The following is a 1,536-nucleotide window of genomic DNA, read 5'->3' on the forward strand; positions in this document are numbered from 1 at the left end:
TAATTCTGTGAGATTTTTTGTTTAAAAAAACATTTATTAAGTGTATTTCCTGGGCTATAACGCCGCATTACAGAAAAAAACAAAATAATAATAATAATGGTAAAATTATTATTATTATTTTTGTATTTACTTCGCCATTAATATTGTTTTGAAAAATAATAATAATAATAATTATTAATTATTTATTTATTACGTAATCAAATTACATTTTTCTTTTTTTTTTTTTCATTCGTTACATAACTTAAACAATACGATAAAAGCAGGTAGTGGTGGTAGTAGTAGTAGTAGTAGTAGTAGTAATACTTTTATGAAAAAGAAATAAAAAAAAAAAAAATAAGGAAGCGAATTCAGGTTCGGTAAAAAAAACGAGCAAAATTTTTTCTTTCTTTCTTAACTCAAGTTTGCGATTTTTTTTTCGATTAAAATTGTTAGGAAAATTTAAACATCGTAACAAACTTGATTTTTTATTTATTTATTTATTTATTAATCGACATTTAATTAAATAAGAAGTTATTAAACATTTTAAAAAAAAAAAAAAAAACATTTTTATAATCCTTACTCGATTTTTTTCTTTTATTAAATCTTCATTTTGTTTATTATTATTATTATTATTCGTTTCTCTGGGTTACGACAACTGACCACTAACAAAAAAAAAAATTTGTATTGCAAATGTTTCAAAACTTTTTTATTCATTCAAAAAAAATCATCGTTTATGTAAAAAAACAATAAACAATGTTTTTTTTTTTAACATGTTAAATAATTTTACGTAATTATATTTAAAAAAAATATTAAATACGAATTAAAATAATAATAATAATAACGGGATGTGTTACATACGCGAAAAAAGGGCTCAACAGTAAAATATAAAAGTAATTAAAATAATAATAATAATAATAAACAGGAAAAGGTTTTAAAACAATTTACGCGAAGAGTGAAAGTTTTTTACGTTGAATTTTACTCGTAACAAATTTTTTTAAAAATGAAATTCATTCCCCATAAGTTAAATATATAAAATGTATATTTTTTTAAAAAATAACGCAAAGTAAATTTCTTGCCGATTTCAAGTCGGGAAAGAAAAAAAACTCGATTCATATGGTAAATGTGTGTGTGTGTGTGTGTGAGAGAGAGAGAGAGAGAGAGAAAGATTAACACTCATTAATTTAAATTTATAATTTTAATTTTTTTTTAACATCCCAAGTACCGTAATAAGGATTTCGTTTGTATTTTCAAACGTTTTCGAGAAAATTTAACGTGTAAATATTAAAAAAAAAAAAAAAATTACACGGGATGGTTGTTTTTGATATAATAATAATAATAATATTCATTTATTATTAAAGACATTTAATTAACCGATGATGATGATGATATGTATTATTATTATTATTATTTCTCGTTAATTTAAAACTTTATATCATTATATTATACCACGGTTCAATTTTAAATTCAACTGGCGAATTAAAAAAAAAAAAAAAAAAAGTTGAATGTTCACTCTCTCATTGCGTAATCAAGTTATTTTATATAAGAAAAGAAAGAAAG

The sequence above is a fragment of the Pediculus humanus genome, genomic scaffold, assembly GCF_000006295.1.
Source record: "Pediculus humanus corporis 1103172107402 genomic scaffold, whole genome shotgun sequence".
NCBI lineage: Eukaryota > Metazoa > Arthropoda > Insecta > Psocodea > Pediculidae > Pediculus > Pediculus humanus.